Here is a 24062-nt window from a genome sequence, read left to right on the forward strand (position 1 = left end):
TAAAAAGCGAGATATACATAAGTATACTTATGTAAGTAGGAGAGATGGCCAGAGAGCGTTATTGGATTACGTGTTAATTGACAGGCGTGCGAAAGAGAAACTTTTGGATGTTAATGTGCTGAGAGGTGCAACTGGAGGGATGTCTGATCATTATCTTGTGGAGGCTAAGGTGAAGATTTGTATGGGTTTTCAGAAAAGAAGAGAGAATGTTGGGGTGAAGAGGGTGGTGAGAGTAAGTGAGCTTGGGAAGGAGACCTGTGTGAGGAAGTACCAGGAGAGACTGTGTACAGAATGGAAAAAGGTGAGAACAATGGAAGTAAGGGGAGTGGGGGAGAAATGGGATGTATTTAGGGAATCAGTGATGGATTGCGCAAAAGATGCTTGTGGCATGAGAAGAGTGGGAGGTGAGTTGATTAGAAAGGGTAGTGAGTGGTGGGATGAAGAAGTAAGAGTATTAGTGAAAGAGAAGAGAGAGGCATTTGGACGATTTTTGCAGGGAAAAAATGCAATTGAGTGGGAGATGTATAAAAGAAAGAGACAGGAGGTCAAGAGAAAGGTGCAAGAGGTGAAAAAAAGGGCAAATGAGAGTTGGGGTGAGAGAGTATCATTAAATTTTAGGGAGAATAAAAAGATGTTCTGGAAGGAGGTAAATAAAGTGCGTAAGACAAGGGAGCAAATGGGAACTTCAGTGAAGGGCGCAAATGGGGAGGTGATAACAAGTAGTGGTGATGTGAGAAGGAGATGGAGTAAGTATTTTGAAGGTTTGTTGAATGTATTTGATGATAGAGTGGCAGATATGGGGTGTTTTGGTCGAGGTGGTGTGCAAAGTGAGAGGGTTAGGGAAAATGATTTGGTAAACAGAGAAGAGGTAGTAAAAGCTTTGCGGAAGATGAAAGCCGGCAAGGCAGCAGGTTTGGATGGTATTGCAGTGGAATCTATTAAAAAAGGGGGTGACTGTATTGTTGACTGGTTGGTAAGGTTATTTAATGTATGTATGACTCATGGTGAGGTGCCTGAGGATTGGCGGAATGCGTGCATAGTGCCATTGTACAAAGGCAAAGGGGATAAGAGTGAGTGCTCAAATTACAGAGGTATAAGTTTGTTGAGTATTCCTGGTAAATTATATGGGAGGGTATTGATTGAGAGGGTGAAGGCATGTACAGAGCATCAGATTGGGGAAGAGCAGTGTGGTTTCAGAAGTGGTAGAGGATGTGTGGATCAGGTGTTTGCTTTGAAGAATGTATGTGAGAAATACTTAGAAAAGCAAATGGATTTGTATGTAGCATTTATGGATCTGGAGAAGGCATATGATAGAGTTGATAGAGATGCTCTGTGGAAGGTATTAAAAATATATGGTGTGGGAGGCAAGTTGTTAGAAGCAGTGAAAAGTTTTTATCGAGGATGTAAGGCATGTGTACGTGTAGGAAGAGAGGAAAGTGATTGGGTCTCAGTGAATGTAGGTTTGCGGCAGGGGTGTGTGATGTCTCCATGGTTGTTTAATTTGTTTATGGATGGGGTTGTTAGGGAGGTAAATGCAAGAGTTTTGGAAAGAGGGGCAAGTATGAAGTCTGTTGGGGATGAGAGAGCTTGGGAAGTGAGTCAGTTGTTGTTCGCTGATGATACAGCGCTGGTGGCTGATTCATGTGAGAAACTGCAGAAGCTGGTGACTGAGTTTGGTAAAGTGTGTGAAAGAAGAAAGTTAAGAGTAAATGTGAATAAGAGCAAGGTTATTAGGTACAGTAGGGTTGAGGGTCAAGTCAATAGGGAGGTGAGTTTGAATGGAGAAAAACTGGAGGAAGTGAAGTGTTTTAGATATCTGGGAGTGGATCTGGCAGCGGATGGAACCATGGAAGCGGAAGTGGATCATAGGGTGGGGGAGGGGGCGAAAATTTTGGGAGCCTTGAAGAATGTATGGAAGTCGAGAACATTATCTCGGAAAGCAAAAATGGCTATATTTGAAGGAATAGTGGTTCCAACAATGTTGTATGGTTGCGAGGTGTGGGCTATGGATAGAGTTGTGCGCAGGAGGATGGATGTGCTGGAAATGAGATGTTTGAGGACAATGTGTGGTGTGAGGTGGTTTGATCGAGTAAGTAACGTAAGGGTAAGAGAGATGTGTGGAAATAAAAAGAGAGTGGTTGAGAGAGCAGAAGAGGGTGTTTTGAAATGGTTTGGGCACATGGAGAGAATGAGTGAGGAAAGATTGACCAAGAGGATATATGTGTCGGAGGTGGAGGGAACGAGGAGAAGAGGAAGACCAAATTGGAGGTGGAAAGATGGAGTGAAAAAGATTTTGTGTGATCGGGGCCTGAACATGCAGGAGGGTGAAATGAGGGCAAGGAATAGAGTGAATTGGAGCGATGTGGTATACAGGGGTTGACGTGCTGTCAGTGGATTGAATCAAGGCATGTGAAGCGTCTGGGGTAAACCATGGAAAGCTGTGTAGGTATGTATATTTGCGTGTGTGGACGTGTGTATGTACATGTGTATGGGGGGGGGTTTAGCCATTTCTTTCGTCTGTTTCCTTGCGCTACCTCGCAAACGCGGGAGACAGCGACAAAGTATAAAAAAAATATATATATATATATATATATATATATATATATATATATATATATATATATATATATATATATATATATATATATATACATATATATATATATATTTTATTATTATTATTATTTTGTTTTGTCACTGTCTCCCGCGTTTGCGAGGTAGCGCAATGAAACAGATGCAAGAAATGGCCCAACCCACCCCCATACACATGTATATACATACACGTCCACACACATAAATATACATACCTATACATCTCAATGTACACATATATATACACACACAGACATCTACATATATACGCATGTACATAATTCATACTGTCTGCCTTTATTTATTCCCATCGCCACCTCGCCACACATGCAATAACATCCCCCCTCCCCCCTCATGTGTGCGAGGTAGCACTAGGAAAAGACAACAGTGGCCCCATTCGTTGACACTCAGTCTCTATCTGTCATGTAATAGTGCCTGAAACCACAGCTCCCTTTCCACATCCAGGTCCCACAGAACTTTCCATGGTTTACCCCAGACGCTTCACATGCCCTGATTCAATCCATTGACAGCACGTCGACCCCGGTATACCACATCGATCCAATTCACTCTATTCCTTGCCCGCCTTTCACCCTCCTGCATGTTCAGGCCCCGATCACTCAAAATCTTTTTCACTCCATCTTTCCACCTCCAATTTGGTCTCCCATTTCTCCTGGTTACCTCCACTTCCGACACATATATCCTCTTTGTCAATCTTTCCTCACTCATATTCTCCAAATGAGTGCCCAAACCATTTCAAAACACCCTCTTCTGCTCTCTCAACCACGCTCTTTTTATTTCCACACCTCTCTTACCCTTACATTACTTACTCGATCAAACCACCTCACACCACACATTGTCCTCAAACATCTCATTTCTAGCACATCCACCCTCCTGCGCACAACTCTATCCATAGCCCACACCTCGCAACCATACAACATTGTTGGAACCACTATTCCTTCAAACATACCCATTTTTGTTTTCCGAGATAATGTTCTCGACTTCCACACATTCTTCAAGGCTCTCAGGATTTTCGTCCCCTACCCCACCCTATGATTCACTTCCGCTTCCATGGTTCCATCCGCTGCCAGATCCACTCCCAGATATCTAAAACTCTTTACTTCCTCCAGTTTTTCTCCATTCAAACTTACCTCCCAATTGACTTGACCCTCAACCCTACTGTACCTAATAACCTTGCTCTTATTCACATTTACTCTTAACTTTCTTCTTTCACACACTTTACCAAACTCAATCACCAGCTTCTGCAGTTTCTCACATGAATCAGCCACCAACGCTATATCATCAGCGAACAACAACTGACTCACTTACCAAGCTCTCTAATCCACAACAGACTTCAAACTTGCCCCTCTTTCCAAAACTCTTGCATTCACCTCCCTAACAACCCCATCCATAAACAAATTAAACAACCATGGAGACATCACACACCCCCGCCGCAAACCTACATTCACTGAGAAACAATCACTTTCCTCTCTTCCTACACGTACACATGCCTTACATCCTCGATAAAAACTTTTCACTGCTTCTAACAACTTGCCTCCCACACCATATATTCTTAATACCTTCCACAGAGCATCTCTATCAACTCTATCATATGCCTTCTCCAGATCCATAAATGCTACATACAAATCCATTTGCTTTTCTAAGTATTTTTCACATACATTCTTCAAAGCAAACACCTGATCCACACATCCTCTACCACTTCTGAAACCACACTGCTCTTCCCCAGTCTGATGCTCTGTACATGCCTTCACCCTCTCAATCAATACCCTCCCATATAATTTACCAGGAATACTCAACAAACTTATACCTTTGTAATTTGAGCACTCACTCTTATCCCCTTTGCCTTTGTACAATGGCACTATGCACGCACTCTGCTAATCCTCAGGCACCTCACCATGAGTCATACATACATTAAATAACCTTACCAACCAGTCAACAATACAGTCACCCCCTTTTTTAATAGATTCCACTGCAGTACCATCCAAACCTGCTGCCTTGCCGGCTTTCATCTTCCACAAAGCTTTTACTACCTCTTCTCTGTTTACCAAATCATTTTCCCTAACCCTCTCACTTTGCACACCACCTCGACCAAAACACCCCATATCTGCCACTCTATCATCAAACACATTCAACAAACCTTCAAAATACTCACTCCATCTCCTTCTCACATCACCACTACTTGTTATCACCTCCCCATTAGCGCCCTTCACTGAGGTTCCCATTTACTCCCTTGTCTTACGTACTTTATTTACCTCCTTCCAGAACATCTTTTTATTCTCCCTAAAATTTAATGATACTCTCTCACCCCAACTCTCATTTGCCCTTTTTTTCACCTCTTGCACCTTTCTCTTGACCTCCTGTATCTTTCTTTTATACATCTCCCACTCGATTGCATTTTTTCCCTGCAAAAATCGTCCAAATGCCTCTCTCTTCTCTTTCACTAATAATCTTACTTCTTCATCCCACCACTCACTACCCTTTCTAATGAACTCACCTCCCACGCTTCTCATGCCACAAACATCTTTTACGCACTCCATCACTGATTCCCTAAATACATTGCATTCCTCCCCCACTCCCATTACTTCCATTGTTCTCACCTTTTTCCATTCTGTACTCAGTCTCTCCTGGTACTTCCTCTCACAAGTCTCCTTCCCAAGCTCACTTACTCTCACCACCCTCTTCACCCCAACATTCACTCTTCTTTTCTGAAAACCCATACTAATCTTCACCTTAGCCTCCACAAGATAATGATCAGACATCCCTCCAGTTGCACCTCTCAGCACATTAACATCCAAAAGTCTCTTTCGTGCGCCTGTCAATTAACACGTAATCCAATAACGCTCTCTGGCCATCTCTCCTACTTACGTACGTATACTTATGTATATCTCGCTTTTTAAACCAGGTATTCCCAATCACCAGTCCTTTTTCAGCACATAAATATACAAGCTCTTCACCATTTCCATTTACAACACTGAAAACTCCATGTATACCAATTATTCCCTCAACTGCCACATTACTCACCTTTGCATTCAAATCACCCATCACTATAACCCGGTCTTGTGCATCAAAACCACTAACACACTCATTCAGCTGCTCCCAAAACACTTGCCTCTCATGATCTTTCTTGTCATGCCCAGGTGCATATGCACCAATAATCACCCATCTCTCTCCATCAACTTTCAGTTTTACCCATATTAATCGAGAATTTACTTTCTTACATTCTATCACATATATATATATATATATATATATATATATATATATATATATATATATATATATGGAAAGGATCACAATTTTGTGTGTGATCAAGATTTTCCTATGAGTCCACGGGGAAAATGAAACACGAAAAGTTCCCAAGTGCACTTTCGTGTAATAATCACATCATCAGGGGAGACACAAGAGAGAAATATAACCGTCAGTTGATATACATCGAATGTATGTTTTGGACAATCACATGTTTACCAAATGGCGTCCTAGCTTCATATATATATATATATATATATATATATATATATATATATATATATATATATATGGAGGAATGGGATGTATTTAGGGAATCAGTGATGGATTGCGCAAAAGATGCTTGTGGCATGAGAAGAGTGGGAGGTGGGTTGATTAGAAAGGGTAGTGAGTGGTGGGATGAAGAAGTAAGAGTATTAGTGAAAGAGAAGAGAGAGGCATTTGGACGATTTTTGCAGGGAAAAAATGCAATTGAGTGGGAAATGTATAAAAGAAAGAGACAGGAGGTCAAGAGAAAGGTGCAAGAGGTGAAAAAAAGGGCAAATGAGAGTTGGGGTGAGAGAGTATCATTAAATTTTAGAGAGAATAAAAAGATGTTCTGGAAGGAGGTAAATAAAGTGCGTAAGACAAGGGAGCAAATGGGAACTTCAGTGAAGGGCGCAAATGGGGAGGTGATAACAAGTAGTGGTGATGTGAGAAGGAGATGGAGTGAGTATTTTGAAGGTTTGTTGAATGTGTTTGATGATAGAGTGGCAGATATAGGGTGTTTTGGTCGAGGTGGTGTGCAAAGTGAGAGGGTTAGGGAAAATGATTTGGTAAACAGAGAAGAGGTAGTGAAAGCTTTGTGGAAAATGAAAGCCGGCAAGGCAGCAGGTTTGGATGGTATTGCAGTGGAATTTATTAAAAAAGGGGGTGACTGTATTGTGGACTGGTTGGTACGGTTATTTAATGTATGTATGACTCATGGTGAGGTGCCTGAGGATTAGCGGAATGCGTGCATAGTGCCATTGTACAAAGGCAAAGGGGATAAGAGTGAGTGCTCAAATTACAGAGGTATCAGTTTGTTGAGTATTCCTGGTAAATTATATGGGAGGGTATTGATTGAGAGGGTGAAGGCATGTACAGAGCATCAGATTGGGGGAGAGCAGTGTGGTTTCAGAAGTGGTAGAGGATGTGTGGATCAGGTGTTTGCTTTGAAGAATGTATGTGAGAAATTCTTAGAAAAGCAAATGGATTTGTATGTAGCATTTATGGATCTGGAGAAGGCATATGGTAGAGTTGATAGAGATGCTCTGTGGAAGGTATTAAGAATATATGGTGTGGGAGGAAAGTTGTTAGAAGCAGTGAAAAGTTTTTATCGAGGATGTAAGGCATGTGTACGTGTAGGAAGAGAGGAAAGTGATTGGTTCTCAGTGAATGTAGGTTTGCGGCAGGGGTGTGTGATGTCTCCATTGTTGTTTAATTTGTTTATGGATGGGGTTGTTAGGGAGGTAAATGCAAGAGTTTTGGAAAGAGGTGCAAGTATGAAGTCTGTTGGGGATGAGAGAGCTTGGGAAGTGAGTCAGTTGTTGTTCGCTGATGATACAGCGCTGGTGGCTGATTCATGTGAGAAACTGCAGAAGCTGGTGACTGAGTTTGGTAAAGTGTGTGGAAGAAGAAAGTTAAGAGTAAATGTGAATAAGAGCAAGGTTATTAGGTACAGTAGGGTTGAGGGTCAAGTCAATTGGGAGGTGAGTTTGAATGGAGAAAAACTGGAGGAAGTGAAGTGTTTTAGATATCTGGGAGTGGATCTGGCAGCGGATGGAACCATGGAAGCGGAAGTGGATCATAGGGTGGTGGAGGGGGCGAAAATTCTGGGGGCCTTGAAGAATGTGTGGAAGTCGAGAACATTATCTCGGAAAGCAAAAATGGGTATGTTTGAAGGAATAGTGGTTCCAACAATGTTGTATGGTTGCGAGGCGTGGGCTATGGATAGAGTTGTGCGCAGGAGGATGGATGTGCTGGAAATGAGATGTTTGAGGACAATGTGTGGTGTGAGGTGGTTTGATCGAGTGAGTAACGTAAGGGTAAGAGAGATGTGTGGAAATAAAAAGAGCGTGGTTGAGAGAGCAGAAGACGGTGTTTTGAAGTGGTTTGGGCACATGGAGAGAATGAGTGAGGAAAGATTGACCAAGAGGATATATGTGTCGGAGGTGGAGGGAACGAGGAGAAGAGGGAGACCAAATTGGAGGTGGAAAGATGGAGTGAAAAAGATTTTGTGTGATCAGGGCCTGAACATGCAGGAGGGTGAAAGGAGGGCAAGGAATAGAGTGAATTGGAGCGATGTGGTATACCGGGGTTGACGTGCTGTCAGTGGATTGAATCAAGGCATGTGAAGCGTCTGGGGTAAACCATGGAAAGCTGTGTAGGTATGTATATTTGCGTGTGTGGACTTATGTATATACATGTGTATGGGGGGGGGTTGGGCCATTTCTTTCGTTTGTTTCCTTGCGCTACCTCGCAAACGCGGGAGACAGCGACAAAGCATAATAAAAAAAAAAATAAATATATATATATGTATATATATATATATATATATATATATATATATATATATATATATATATATATATATATATATATATGATAGAGTTGATAGAGATGCTCTGTGGAAGGTATTAAGAATATATGGTGTGGGAGGCAAGTTGTTAGAAGCAGTGAAAAGTTTTTATCAAGGATGTAAGGCATGTGCACGTGTAGGAAGAGAGGAAAGTGATTGGTTCTCAGTGAATGTAGGTTTGCGGCAGGGGTGTGTGATGTCTCCTTGGTTGTTTAATTTGTTTATGGATGGGGTTGTTAGGGAGGTGAATGCAAGAGTTTTGGAAAGAGGGGCAAGTATGAAGTCTGTTGGGGATAAGAGAGCTTGGGAAGTGAGTCAGTTGTTGTTCGCTGATGATACAGCGCTGGTGGCTGATTCATGTGAGAAACTGCTGAAGCTGGTGACTGAGTTTGGTAAAGTGTGTGAAAGAAGAAAGTTAAGAGTAAATGTGAATAAGAGCAAGGTTGTTAGGTACAGTAGGGTTGAGGGTCAAGTCAATTGGGAGGTAAGTTTGAATGGAGAGAAACTAGAGGAAGTAAAGTGTTTTAGATATCTTGGAGTGGATCTGGCAGCGGATGGAACCATGGAAGCGGAAGTGGATCATAGGGTGGGGGAGGGGGCAAAAATCCTGGGAGCCTTGAAGAATATGTGGAAGTCGAGAACATTATCTCAGAAAGCAAAAATGCGTATGTTTGAAGGAATAGTGGTTCCAACAATGTTGTATGGTTGCGAGGCGTGGGCTATGGATAGAGTTGTGCGCAGGAGGATGGATGTGCTGGAAATGAGATGTTTGAGGACAATGTGTGGTGTGAGGTGGTTTGATCGAGTGAGTAACGTAAGGGTAAGAGAGATGTGTGGAAATAAAAAGAGCGTGGTTGAGAGAGCAGAAGACGGTGTTTTGAAGTGGTTTGGGCACATGGAGAGAATGAGTGAGGAAAGATTGACCAAGAGGATATATGTGTCGGAGGTGGAGGGAACGAGGAGAAGAGGGAGACCAAATTGGAGGTGGAAAGATGGAGTGAAAAAGATTTTGTGTGATCAGGGCCTGAACATGCAGGAGGGTGAAAGGAGGGCAAGGAATAGAGTGAATTGGAGCGATGTGGTATACCGGGGTTGACGTGCTGTCAGTGGATTGAATCAAGGCATGTGAAGCGTCTGGGGTAAACCATGGAAAGCTGTGTAGGTATGTATATTTGCGTGTGTGGACTTATGTATATACATGTGTATGGGGGGGGTTGGGCCATTTCTTTCGTTTGTTTCCTTGCGCTACCTCGCAAACGCGGGAGACAGCGACAAAGTATAAAAAAAAAAAAAAAAAAAAAAAAAATATATATATATGATAGAGTTGATAGAGATGCTCTGTGGAAGGTATTAAGAATATATGGTGTGGGAGGCAAGTTGTTAGAAGCAGTGAAAAGTTTTTATCAAGGATGTAAGGCATGTGCACGTGTAGGAAGAGAGGAAAGTGATTGGTTCTCAGTGAATGTAGGTTTGCGGCAGGGGTGTGTGATGTCTCCTTGGTTGTTTAATTTGTTTATGGATGGGGTTGTTAGGGAGGTGAATGCAAGAGTTTTGGAAAGAGGGGCAAGTATGAAGTCTGTTGGGGATAAGAGAGCTTGGGAAGTGAGTCAGTTGTTGTTCGCTGATGATACAGCGCTGGTGGCTGATTCATGTGAGAAACTGCTGAAGCTGGTGACTGAGTTTGGTAAAGTGTGTGAAAGAAGAAAGTTAAGAGTAAATGTGAATAAGAGCAAGGTTGTTAGGTACAGTAGGGTTGAGGGTCAAGTCAATTGGGAGGTAAGTTTGAATGGAGAGAAACTAGAGGAAGTAAAGTGTTTTAGATATCTTGGAGTGGATCTGGCAGCGGATGGAACCATGGAAGCGGAAGTGGATCATAGGGTGGGGGAGGGGGCAAAAATCCTGGGAGCCTTGAAGAATATGTGGAAGTCGAGAACATTATCTCAGAAAGCAAAAATGCGTATGTTTGAAGGAATAGTGGTTCCAACAATGTTGTATGGTTGCGAGGCGTGGGCTATGGATAGAGTTGTGCACAAGAGGATGGATGTGCTGGAAATGAGATGTTTGAGGACAATGTGTGGTGTGAGGTGGTTTGATCGAGTAAGTAACGTAAGGGTAAGAGAGATGTGTGGAAATAAAAAGAGCGTGGTTGAGAGAGCAGAAGAGGGTGTTTTGAAAAGGTTTGGGCACATGGAGAGAATGAGTGAGGAAAGATTGACCAAGAGGATATATGTTTAGGAGGTGGAGGGAACGAGAAGTGGGAGACCAAATTGGAGGTGGAAAGATGGAGTGAAAAAGATTTTGTGTGATCAGGGCCTGATGATACAGGAGGGTGAAAGGAGGGCAAAGAATAGAGTGAATTGGATCAATGTGGTATACAGGGGTTGACGTGCTGTCAGTGGATTGAATCAGGGCATGTGACGCGTCTGGGGTAAACCATGGAAAGCTGTGTAGGTATGTATATTTGCGTGTGTGGATGTATGTATATACATGTGTATGGGGGTGGGTTGGGCCATTTCTTTCGTCTGTTTCCTTGCGCTACCTCGCAAATGCGGGAGACAGCGACAAAGGAAAAAAAAAAATATACATATATATATATATATATATATATATATATATATATATATATATATATATATATATATATATAGGGGATTAAGAATACTTCCCACGTATTCCCTGCGTGTCGTAGAAGGCGACTAAAAGGGGAGGGAGCGGGGGGCTGGAAATCCCCCCTCTCGTTTTTTTTTAATTTTCCAAAAGAAGGAACAGAGGGGGCCAGGTGAGGATATTCCAAAAAAGGCCCAGTCCTCTGTTCCTAACGCTACCTTGCTAACGCGGGAAATGGCGAATAGTTTGAAAGAAAAAGAAAAAGATATATATATATATATATATATATATATATATATATATATATATATATATATATATATATTATCCCTGGGGATAGGGGAGAAAGAATACTTCCCACGTATTCCCTGCGTGTCGTAGAAGGCAACTAAAAGGGGAGGGAGCGGGGGGGGGGGGGGGGGGGGGGGGGGCTGGAAATCCTCCCCTCTCGTATTTTTTTAATTTTCCAAAAGAAGGAACAGAGAACGAGGCCAGGTGAGGATATTCCCTCAAAGGCCCAGTCCTCTGTTCTTAAAGCTACCTTGCTGATGCGGGAAATGGCGAATAGTATGAAAAAAAGAAAGAATATATATATATATATATACATATATATATTGAAGGCTCAGATTGGGGTGCCTAAATGTGTGTGGATGTAACCAAGATGTGAAAAAAGGAGAGATAGGTAGTATGTTTGAGGAAAGGAACCTGGATGTTTTGGCTCTGAGTGAAACGAAGCTCAAGGGTAAAGGGGAAGAGTGGTTTGGGAATGTCTTGGGAGTAAAGTCAGGGGTTAGTGAGAAGACAAGAGCAAGGGAAGGAGTAGCAATACTCCTGAAACAGGAGTTGTGGGAGTATGTGATAGAATGTAAGAAAGTAAATTCTCAATTAATATGGGTAAAACTGAAAGTTGATGGAGAGAGATGGGTGATTATTGGTGCATATGCACCTGGGCATGAGAAGAAAGATCATGAGAGGTAAGTGTTTTGGGAGCAGCTGAATGAGTGTGTTAGTGGTTTTGATACACGAGACCGGGTTATAGTGATGGGTGATTTGAATGCAAAGGTGAGTAATGTGGCAGTTGAGGGAATAATTGGTATACATGGGGTGTTCAGTGTTGTAAATGGAAATGGTGAAGAGCTTGTAGATTTATGTGCTGAAAAAGGACTGATGATTGGGAATACCTGGTTTAAAAAGCGAGATATACATAAGTATACTTATGTAAGTAGGAAAGATGGCCAGAGAGCGTTATTGGATTACGTGTTAATTGACAGGCGCGCGAAAGAGAGACTTTTGGATGTTAATGTGCTGAGAGGTGCAACTGGAGGGATGTCTGATCATTATCTTGTGGAGGCTAAGGTGAAGATTTGTATGGGTTTTCAGAAAAGAAGAGTGAATGTTGGGGTGAAGATGGTGGTGAGAGTAAGTGAGCTTGGGAAGGAGACTTGTGTGAGGAAGTACCAGGAGAGACTGAGTACAGAATGGAAAAAGGTGAGAACAATGGAAGTAAGGGGAGTGGGGGAGGAATGGGATGTATTTAGGGAATCAGTGATGGATTGCGCAAAAGATGCTTGTGGCATGAGAAGAGTGGGAGGTGGGTTGATTAGAAAGGGTAGTGAGTGGTGGGATGAACAAGTAAGAGTATTAGTGAAAGAGAAGAGAGAGGCATTTGGACGATTTTTGCATGGAAAAAATGAAAGTGAGTGGGAGATGTATAAAAGAAAGAGACAGGAGGTCAAGAGAAAGGTGCAAGAGGTGAAAAAAAGGGCAAATGAGAGTTGGGGTGAGAGAATATCATTAGATTTTAGGGAGAATAAAAAGATGTTCTGGAAGGAGGTAAATAAAGTGCGTAAGACAAGGGAGCAAATGGGAACTTCAGTGAAGGGCGCAAATGGGGAGGTGATAACAAGTAGTGGTGATGTGAGAAGGAGATGGAGTGAGTATTTTGAAGGTTTGTTGAATGTGTTTGATGATAGAGTGGCAGATATAGGGTGTTTTGGTCAAGGTGGTGTGCAAAGTGAGAGGGTTAGGGAAAATGATTTGGTAGACAGAGAAGAGGTAGTAAAAGCTTTGCGGAAGATGAAAGCCGGCAAGGCAGCAGGTTTGGATGGTATTGCAGTGGAATTTATTAAAAAAGGGGGTGACTGTATTGTTGAGTGGTTGGTAAGGTTATTTAATGTATGTATGACTCATGGTGAGGTGCCTGAGGATTGGCGGAATGCATGCATAGTGCCATTGTACAAAGGCAAAGGGGATAAGAGTGAGTGCTCAAATTACAGAGGTATAAGTTTGTTGAGTATTCCTGGTAAATTATATGGGAGGATATTGATTGAGAGGGTGAAGGCATGTACAGAGTATCAGATTGGGGAAGAGCAGTGTGGTTTCAGAAGTGGTAGAGGATGTGTGGATCAGGTGTTTGCTTTGAAGAATGTATGTGAGAAATACTTAGAAAAGCAAATGGATTTGTATGTAGCATTTATGGATCTGGAGAAGGCATATGATAGAGTTGATAGAGATGCTCTGTGGGAGGTATTAAGAATATATGGTGTGGGAGGCAAGTTGTTAGAAGCAGTGAAAAGTTTTTATCGAGGATGTAAGGCATGTGTACGTGTAGGAAGAGAGGAAAGTGATTGGTTCTCAGTGAATGTAGGTTTGCGGCAGGGGTGTGTGATGTCTCCATGGTTGTTTAATTTGTTTATGGATGGGGTTGTTAGGGAGGTAAATGCAAGAGTTTTGGAAAGAGGGGCAAGTATGAAGTCTGTTGGGGATGAGAGAGCTTGGGAAGTGAGTCAGTTGTTGTTCGCTGATGATACAGCGCTGGTGGCTGATTCATGTGAGAAACTGCAGAAGCTGGTGACTGAGTTTGGTAAAGTGTGTGAAAGAAGAAAGTTAAGAGTAAATGTGAATAAGAGCAAGGTTATTAGGTACAGTAGGGTTGAGGGTCAAGTCAATTGGGAGGTGAGTTTGAATGGAGAAAAACTGGAGGAAGTGAAGTGTTTTAGATATCTGGGAGTGGATCTGGCAGCGGATGGAACCATGGAAGCGGAAGTGGATCATAGGGTGGTGGAGGGGGCGAAAATTCTGGGAGCCTTGAAGAATGTGTGGAAGTCGAGAACATTATCTCGGAAAGCAAAAATGGGTATGTTTGAAGGAATAGTGGTTCCAACAATGTTGTATGGTTGCGAGGCGTGGGCTATGGATAGAGTTGTGCGCAGGAGGATGGATGTGCTGGAAATGAGATGTTTGAGGACAATGTGTGGTGTGAGGTGGTTTGATCGAGTAAGTAACGTAAGGGTAAGAGAGATGTGTGGAAATAAAAAGAGCGTGGTTGAGAGAGCAGAAGAGGGTGTTTTGAAATGGTTCGGGCACATGGAGAGAATGAGTGAGGAAAGATTGACCAAGAGAATATATGTGTCGGAGGTGGAGGGAGCGAGGAGAAGAGGGAGACCAAATTGGAGGTGGAAAGATGGAGTGAAAAAGATTTTGTGTGATCGGGGCCTGAACATGCAGGAGTGTGAAAGGAGGGCAAGGAATAGAGTGAATTGGAGCGATGTGATATACCGGGGTTGACGTGCTGTCAGTGGATTGAATCAAGGCATGTGAAGCGTCTGGGGTAAACCATGGAAAGCTGTGTAGGTATGTATATTTGCGTGTGTGGACGTATGTATATACATGTGTATGGTGGTGGGTTGGGCCATTTCTTTCGTCTATTTCCTTGCGCTACCTCGCAAACGCGGGAGACAGCAACAAAGCAAAAAAAAAAAAAAAATATATATATATATATATATATATCTTTTTTTCTTTTTTTCTTTCAAACTATTCGCCATTTCCCGCATTAGCGAGGTAGTGTTAAGAACAGAGGACTGGGCCTTTGAGGGAACATCCTCACGTGGCCCCCTTCTCTGTTCCTTCTTTTGGAAAATAAAAAAAAAAGCGAGAGGGGAGGATTTCCAGCCACCCGCTCCCTCCCCTTTTAATCGCCTTCTACGACACGCAGGGAATACGTGGGAAGTATTCTTTCTCCCCTATCCCCAGGGATAATATATATATATATATATATATATATATATATATATATATATATATATATATATATATATATATATATATATATATATATAAGAAGGGGGCGGGGGGCTGGTAATCCTCTCCTCTCATTATTTTTTAATTTTCCAAAAGAAGGAACAGAGAAGTGCTCAAGGTGAGGATATTCCCTCAAAGGCCCAGTCCTCTGTTCGTAATGCTATGTCACTAATGCAGGAAATGGCGAATTGTTTGAAAGAAAGAAAAGAATGTAAAAGAAAGAGGCAGGAGGTTGAGAGAAAGGTGCAAGAGGTGAAAAAGAGGGCAAATGAGAGTTGGGGTGAGAGATTATCATTAAATTTCAGGGAGAATATAAAAAGATGTTTTGGAAGGAGTTAAATAAAGTGCGTAAGACAAGAGAACAAAAAGGGACATTGGTGAAGCGGGCCAATGGGGAGGTAATAACAAGTAGTGGTGATGTGAAAAGGAGATGGAGTGAGTATTTTGAAGGTTTGTTGAATGTCTTAGATGATAGAGTAGCAGATACAGGTTGTTATTTTCAAGATGGTGTGTGAAGTGAGAGGGTCAAGGAGAATGATTTAGTAAACAGTGAAGAGGTAGTGAAAACTTTGCAGAAGATGAAAGCTGGCAAGACAGAGGATTTGGATGGTATTGCAGTGGAATTTATTAAAAAAAAGGGGCTGACTGTGTTGATGACTGGTTGGTGAGGATATTTAATGTATGTATGGCTCATGGTGGAGTGCCTGAGGATTGGCAGAATGCATGCATAGTGCCAGTGGACAATGGCAAAGGGGATAAAGGTAAGTGTTCAAATTACAGAGGTATAAGTTTGTTGAGTATTCCTGGAAATTATATGGGAGGGTATTGATTGAGATGGTGAAGGCATGTACAGATCATCAGATTGGGGAAGAGCAGTGTGGTTTCAGAAGTGGTAGACGATGTGTGGATCAGGTGTTTGCTTTGAAGAATGTATGTCAGAAATACTTAGAAAGACAAATGGATTTGTATGTAGCATTTATGGATCTAGAGAAGGCATATGATAGAGTTTATAGTGATGCTCTGTGGAAGGTATTAAGAGTATATGGTGTGGGAGGCAAGTTGCTAGAATCAGTGAAAAGTTTTTATCGAGGATGTAAGGCATGTGTACGAGTAGGAAGAGAGGAAAGTGATTGGTTCTCAGTGAATGTTGGTTTGCGGCAGGGGTGCATGATGTCTCCATGGTTGTTTAATTTGTTTATGGATGGGTTGTTAGGGAGGTGAATGGAAGAGTTTTGGAGAGAGGGTCAAGTATGCAATCTGTTGTGGATGAGAGGGGTTGGGAAGTGAGTCAGTTGTTCTTCCCTGATGATTCAGCTCTGGTGGCTGATTCGGGTGAGAAACTGTGGAAGCTGGTGACTGAGTTTGGTAAAGTGTGTGAAAGAAGAAAGCTGAGAGTAAATGTGAATAAGAGCAAGGTTATTAGGTACAGTAGGGTTGAGGGACAAGTCAGTTGGGAGGTAAGTTTGAATGGAGAGAAACTGGAGGAAGTGAAGTGTTTTAGATATCTGTGAGTGGATCTGGCAGCAGATGGAACCATGGAAGTGGAAGTTAGTCACAGGGTGGGGGAGGGGGTGACAGTTCTGGGAGCGTTAAAAAATGCATGGTAGATGAAAACATTATCTCGGAAAGCAAAATTGGGTATGTTTGAAGGAATAGTAGTTCCAACAATGTTATATGGTTGCAACGCATGGGCTATAGATAGGGTTGTGCGGAGGAGGATAGATGTGTTGGAAATGAGATGTTTAAGGACAAATATGGTGTGTGGTGGTTTGATCGAGTAAGTATTGAAAGGGGAAGAGAGATGTGTGGCAATAAAAAAAGTGTGGTTGAGAGAGCAGAAGAGGGTGTATTGAAATGGTTTGTTCACATGGAGAGAATGAGTGAGGAGAGATTGACAAAGAGGATATATGTGTCAGAGGTGGAGGGAACGAGGAGAAGTGGGAGACCAAATTGGAGGTTGAAGGATGGAGTGAAAAAGATATTGAGCGATCGGGGCCAGAACATGCAGGAGGGTGAAAGGCGTGCAAGGAATAGAGTGGATTGGTATGATGTGGTATACTGGGTCGATGTGCTTGCAATGGATTGAACCAGAGCATGGGAAGCATCTGGGGTAAACCATGGAAAGTTTTGTGGGGCCTGGATCATCAGTTGTATCATCAGCGAACAACAACTGATTCACTTCCCAAGCTCTCTCATCCACAACAGACAGCAGGATGTAAGGCATGTGTACGTGTAGGAAGAGAGGAAAGTGATTGGTTCTCAGTGAATGTAGGTTTGCGGCGGGGGTGTGTGATGTCTCCATGGTTGTTTAATTTGTTTATGGATGGGGTTGTTAGGGAGGTGAATGCAAGACTTTTGGAAAGAGGGGCAAGTATGCAGTCTGTTGTGGATGAGAGAGCTTAGGAAGTGAGTCAGTTGTTGTTCGCTGATGATACAGTGCTGATGGCTGATTCATGTAAGAAACTGCAGAAGCTGGTGACTGAGTTTGGTAAAGTGTGTGAAAGAAGAAAGTTAAGAGTAAATGTGAATAAGAGCAAGGTAATTAGGTACAGCAGGGTTGAGGGTCAAGTCAATTGGGAGGTAAGTTTGGATGGAGAAAAACTGGAGGAAGTAAAGTGTTTTAGATATCTGGGAGTGGATCTGGCAGCGGATGGAACCATGGAAGCGGAAGTGGATCATAGGGTTGGGAAGGGGGCGAAAATCCTGGGAGCCTTGAAGAATGTGTGGAAGTCGAGAACATTATCTCGGAAAGCAAAAATGGGTATGTTTGAAGGAATAGTGGTTCCAACAATGTTGTATGGTTGCGAGGCGTGGGCTATGGATAGAGTTGTGCACAGGAGGATGGATGTGCTGGAAATGAGATGTTTGAGGACAATGTGTGGTGTGAGGTGGTTTGATCGAGTAAGTAACGTAAGGGTAAGAGAGATGTGTGGAAATAAAAAGAGCGTGGTTGAGAGAGCAGAGGAGGGTGTTTTGAAATGGTTTGGGCACATGGAGAGAATGAGTGAGGAAAGATTGACCAAGAGGATATATGTGTCGGAGGTGGAGGGAACGAGGAGAAGTGGGAGACCAAATTGGAGGTGGAAAGATGGAGTGAAAAAGATTTTGTGTGATCGGGGCCTGAACATGCAGGAGGGTGAAAGGAGGGCAAGGAATAGAGTGAATTGGATCGATGTGGTATACCGGGGTTGACGTGCTGTCAGTGGATTGAATCGGGGCATGTGAAGCGTCTGGGGTAAACCATGGAAAGCTGTGTAGGTATGTATATTTGCGTGTGTGGACGTATGTATATACATGTGTATGGGGGTGGGTTGGGCCATTTCTTTCGTCTGTTTCCTTGAGCTACCTCGCGAACGCGGGAGACAGCGACGAAGCAAAAAAATATATATATATATATATATATTTTTTTTTTTTTTTTGCTTTGTCGCTGTCTCCCGCGTTTGCGAGGTAGCGCAAGGAAACAGACGAAAGAAATGGCCCAACCCACCCCCATACACATGTATATACATACGTCCACACACGCAAATATACATACCTACACAGCTTTCCATGGTTTACCCCAGACGCTTCACATGCCTTGATTCAATCCACTGACAGCACGTCAACCCCGGTATACCACATCGCTCCAATTCACTCTATTCCTTGCCTTCCTTTCACCCTCCTGCATGTTCAGGCCCCGATCACACAAAATCTTTTTCACTCCATCTTTCCACCTCCAATTTGGTCTCCCTCTTCTCCTCGTTCCCTCCACCTCCGACACATATATCCTCTTGGTCAATCTTTCCTCACTCATTCTCTCCATGTGACCAAACCATTTCAAAACACCCTCTTCTGCTCTCTCAACCACACTCTTTTTATTTCCACACATCTCTCTTACCCTTACGTTACTTACTCGATCAAACCACCTCACACCACACATTGTCCTCAAACATCTCATTTCCAGCACATCCATCCTCCTGCGCACAACTCTATCCATAGTCCACGCCTTGCAACCATACAACATTGTTGGAACCACTATTCCTTCAAACATACCCATTTTTGCTCTCCGAGATAATGTTCTCGACTTCCACACATTCTTCAAGGCTCCCAGAATTTTCGCCCCCTCCCCCACCCTATGATCCACTTCCGCTTCCATGGTTCCATCCGCTGCCAGATCCACTCCCAGATATCTAAAACACTTCACTTCCTCCAGTTTTTCTCCATTCAAACTCACCTCCCAATTGACTTGACCCTCAACCCTACTGTACCTAATAACCTTGCTCTTATTCACATTTACTCTTAACTTTCTTCTTTCACACACTTTACCAAACTCAGTCACCAGCTTCTGTAGTTTCTCACATGAATCAGCCACCAGCGCTGTATCATCAGCGAACAACAACTGACTCACTTCCCAAGCTCTCTCATCCCCAACAGACTTCATACTTGCCCCTCTTTCCAAAACTCTTGCATTCACCTCCCTAACAACCCCATCCATAAATAAATTAAACAACCATGGAGACATCACACACCCCTACCGCAAACCTACATTCACCGAGAACCAATCACTTTCCTCTCTTCCTACACGTACACATGCCTTACATCCTCGATAAAAACTTTTCACTGCTTCTAACAACTTGCCTCCCACACCATATATTCTTAATACCTTCCACAGAGCATCTCTATCAACTCTATCATATGCCTTCTCCAGATCCATAAATGCTACATATATATATATATATATATATATATATATATATATATATATATATATATATATATATATATATATATATGGATGGATGGAGAGAGATGGGTGACTATTGGGACCTGTGCATCTGGGCTTGAGAAGAAAGATCATGAGAGGCATGTGTTTTGGAAGTAGTTGAGTGAGAGTGTTAGCAGTTTTGATGCACGAGACTGGGTTATAGTCATGGTTGATTTGAATGCAAAGGTGAGTAATGTGGCAGTTGAGGGTATAATTGGTGTACATGGGGATTTCAGTGTTGTAAATGGAAATGGTGAAGAGCTTATAGATTTGTGTGCTGAAAAAGAACTGGTGATTGGGAATACCTGGTTTAAAAACAGAGATATACAAAAGTATACGTATGTAAGAAGGAGAGATGGCTAGAGAGCATTATTGGATTATGTGTTAATTGATAGGCACGTGAAAGAGAGACTTTTGGATGTTAATGTGCTGAGAGGTGCAACTGGAGGGATATCTGATCATTATCTTGTGGAGGCAAAGGTGGAGATTTGTAGAGGTTTTCAGAAGAGAAGAGAGAATGTTGGGGTGAAGAGAGTGGTGAGAGTAAGTAAGCTTGGGAAGGAGATTTGTGTGAGGAAGTACCAGGAGAGACTGTGCGCAGAATGGAAAAAGGTGAGAGCAAAGGATGTAAGGGGAGTGGGGGAGGAATAGGATGTATTTAGGGAAGCATTGATTGCTTGAGCAAAAGATGCTTGTAGCATGAGAAGCGTGGGAGGTGGGCAGATTAGAAAGGGTAGTGAGAGGTGAGATGAAGAAGTAAGATTATTAGTGAAAGAGAAGAGAAGAGAGAGGCATTTGGAGGATTTTTGCAAAATATATATATATATATATATATATATATATATATATATATATATATATATATATATATATATATATATATATATATATTTTTTTTTTTTTTTTTTTTTTTTTTATACCTCGTCGCTGTCTCCCGCGTTTGCGAGGTAGCGCAAGGAAACAGACGAAAGAAATGGCCCAACCCCCCCATACACATGTACATACACACGTCCACACACGCAAATATACATACCTACACAGCTTTCCATGGTTTACCCCGGACGCTTCACATGCCCTGATTCAATCCACTGACAGCACGTCAACCCCGGTATACCACATCGCTCCAATTCACTCTATTCCTTGCCCTCCTTTCACCCTCCTGCATTTTCAGGCCCCGATCACACAAAATCCTTTTCACTCCATCTTTCCACCTCCAATTCGGTCTCCCTCTTCTCCTCGTTCCCTCCACCTCCGACACATATATCCTCTTGGTCAATCTTTCCTCACTCATTCTCTCCATGTGCCCAAACCATTTCAAAACACCCTCTTCTGCTCTCTCAACCACGCTCTTTTTATTTCCACACATCTCTCTTACCCTTACGTTACTTACTCGATCAAACCACCTCACACCACACATTGTCCTCAAACATCTCACTTCCAGCACATCCATCCTCCTGCGAACAACTCTATCCATAGCCCACGCCTCGCAACCATACAACATTGTTGGAACCACTATTCCTTCAAACATACCCATTTTTGCTTTCCGGGATAATGTTCTCGACTTCCACACATTTTTCAAGGCTCCCAAAATTTTCGCCCCCTCCCCCACCCTATGATCCACTTCCGCTTCCATGGTTCCATCCGCTGACAGATCCACTCCCAGATATCTAAAACACTTCACTTCCTCCAGTTTTTCTCCATTCAAACTCACCTCCCAATTGACTTGACCCTCAACCCTACTGTACCTAATAACCTTGCTCTTATTCACATTTACTCTTAACATATATATATATATATATATATATATATATATATATATATATATATATATGTATATATTTTTTGCTTTATTACATGACAGCTAGAGACTGAGTGTGAACGAATGGGGCCTTTGGTGTCTTTCCTAGTGCTACCTCGCACATATGAGGTGGGAGGGGGTTGTTATTCCATGTGTGGCGAGGTGGCGATGGGAACAAATAAAGGCAGGCAGTATGAATTATGTACATGTGTATATATGTATATGTCTGTGTGTGTATATATATGTGTACATTGAGATGTATAGGTATGTATATTTGCGTGTGTGGACGTGTTTGTATATACATGTGCGCAAGGTAGCGTTAGGAAAAGACATCAAAGGCCACATTCGTTCACACTCAGTCTCTGGCTGTTATGTATAATGCACCAAAACCACAGCTCTCTGTCTGTCTCTGTCTGTCTTTGTCTGTCTCTCTCTGTCTCTCTCTGTCTCTCTCTCTCTCTCTCTCTCTCTCTCTCTCTCATATATAGCTGGGCTACACAAAATTTTCCTGTTTTCTGTGTGAATGGGACAGTCAAGAAAGACTTCCCATTACAGCAAGAAGGACTGGGCTTCTTGACAGTTGCTGGAATCAGAAACAAAGAACTTACAGCACCTACTGCAAGGTTATGTTTCACAAATTTTGTCATCCTGTTAGTTCTCCGCTTCCAGGGTAAATGAATTGGGGGTTCTAGAATTCAGAAAAATTTTGCTACATCCTCTGCACATTAAACTGGGCCTCATTAAGGGTATGGATGAAAATGGGCCAATGTTTAGGTACCTCTGGGAAATTCCCAAGGCTCAGTGAGGAAGGAGTTTTCATCAGTCTACAGATCTGTAAGCTTTTCATAGATGAACAGTTTGACTGATCCTCACTGGTGATGAGAAAGCAGTGTGGAATGCTTTCTAGCTGTAATAACAAACTTATCTGGAAATATCAAGGCTGACAACTACAAGGAACTTTTGGAAAACCTTTCATCAACCTATCAAAAGTTGTCTGAAATATATCTTTAAAGATACATTTTCTCCACTCTCACCTGGATTTTTCTGGCTAGTAGTGGTGCAATGAGCACAGTGAATGTTTCCATCAAGGCATCTTAGTTATAGAGAAATGATACCAGGCTAGAGTTCATTGATATTAACTGACTATTGTTAGATGGTAACAAGAGATTCTACAGGACTTGTATGCAAGCAACAGGCATAGATGCATGATTTGCTGACTGTGTCCCAATACTGTATATAATATATGTAAAACATAAGATAATGAATTTTTCTTAAAGATGTAGCCAATGAACATTTACATGGTAATTTTCATGCTCAACATCCCAGAATCTATGAAGGGAAATATATTTCATCTCTGAAACGTCAAATTTTTTTATCAATGTAATTGCCTGAAAGCATATTTATAACTTAGAACTGAATTTTCTTTATCAATGCAGCATTCTTATGACTTAGTAAGCACCTCCTGTACATTGGATTTTGGTAATTCAAACAAATTTCTCATATTTTGCCTGGCAGTGATTTCATACTTATCCTCGTTTGAATGCACTTGTTTATATTGTAACTATAGTGTGAGGTGCCAAAGGGTACATGTCATTTGGCATAAGCCAGTCAGCACAACCAAACCAAGGAGTATACTGTTGCAATTTTCTTACTTCTGTTACACCAGTACAATAGTGTGACCACCTATCTGTCCTGTACAGGGAGGGACTTTTACATCCGTGGGACCCCATCTCTTGAACATCATCTATTATACATCTAAAGTTTATTTATGCTTTCTGCATTAAACATGTCTTCATTCATCTTATTACATTCACCTAGCACTCTTATTCCATAAGATTACCTCTACATTTTTTATGTCAAGCTTCTTCTGTAATTTCATGTTATGTTCTCTTGTTACACATATCTGTTTACATGGATATCAATTTTGCATGAACATCCACATGGAAAATACTCACTAAATTCATGAAATTACCTAGGTTTACCTTCACTGCCATTCCAGTCGAATGTTGACATACTGCCATTTTGAAGGTAAGGAAGTTATAGAAGGGAAAATAACTGATATGCAGTACTGTATGACATCACATAGGGGTATCAGTGAATAACATTTACATTAATACTTAATACCTTAATACCTTTCATAGCATTTTTGAAAGCATGATTCTCTATTTGTACTATTCACAGTATATGGAAAATTATATGTACCATCTGCTGTGAAAGAGATAAGTGTAAGGAAAAGCTACAAGGAATCAATTTTGCTAGCTAGATAGTTTTGTGCATTATTTGAGTGCATTAGAAAATACTAAGATACTTAGATATCTTTAATTATTTCATACAATAATTCCAAGCAGTGTCCTGAAGAAAGACAGTATAAGGTAACC

At 41.9% G+C, this 24062-nt stretch overlaps 1 long non-coding RNA gene across 1 annotated transcript in view; it reads left to right on the forward strand.

Annotated features, from left to right (window-relative positions):
• The window catches only part of LOC139761942 (uncharacterized), a 67726-nt gene that overhangs the window by 14716 nt on the left and 28948 nt on the right, over window positions 1-24062 (forward strand). The window lies entirely within an intron of this gene.

The sequence above is a fragment of the Panulirus ornatus genome, chromosome 42 (genome assembly GCF_036320965.1).
Source record: "Panulirus ornatus isolate Po-2019 chromosome 42, ASM3632096v1, whole genome shotgun sequence".
NCBI classification, from domain to species: Eukaryota; Metazoa; Arthropoda; class Malacostraca; order Decapoda; family Palinuridae; genus Panulirus; species Panulirus ornatus.